Below are 715 nucleotides of genomic sequence, written 5' to 3' on the forward strand. Positions count from 1 at the left end.
AACTGGGATGCGATGCAAGAGACTTCAGTTCCGACAGGACTCAGTAGCGTGAACGCGTTGGAGTTCGTGAAATGGTTGGGCTGCTCCTATTTAAGAAAAAAATACCACAAAAAGCAGGGCGAAAGAACGCAAGTACAGTGGACGGGCGCTAACTGAACAACCCTTGATGATGGATCGCGTAGTACAAGTCTTCCACGTCCAGACTGCTCAATAATTCCGTTCTTGCAACTCCTTGTCAACACAAGAGCTTCTGGTAGGAGGAGGAGGAGCGAAAGGAAAGGCCGAGAGGCTATCCAGGCTTAGAGCCCGGATTGCTACTCGGCACTGGGGAAGGGGTGTTCAGGGGATAAAAGAGATGGCAGGCGAAAAAGGAAGGATAGGAGAAGCCACATAACGAAAATGCTCATAACGACTCGCGTTCAGCTTAACAAGGCTCGGGTGACTCGCACAGCCAATCAGCCGCCCACATGGCTTGTGTAGCTACAGCATTTAATAACACGATTCACGTTTGCGGGCCCACAAATATGAGTGAACTGTGACACTAAGGGCGCCGAGCATGCATGCCCAACAAGACGAAAGGTCCGCGCGCCCAGGAAAGGCAGCGAGCTGGGCCCCGTTCCAGCCGGCCGGGTGACAACTGGTGCGCCTGTCATGCGTGCATGACTGTTTTTCCCATTGGGAAGGTTAAGTGATGTCTTTCTTGCGTCGTTTCGTT

The sequence above is a fragment of the Haemaphysalis longicornis genome, unplaced genomic scaffold (genome assembly GCF_048455015.1).
Source record: "Haemaphysalis longicornis isolate Haplotype H1 unplaced genomic scaffold, Haemaphysalis longicornis Haplotype H1 scaffold_1, whole genome shotgun sequence".
Lineage (NCBI taxonomy): Eukaryota > Metazoa > Arthropoda > Arachnida > Ixodida > Ixodidae > Haemaphysalis > Haemaphysalis longicornis.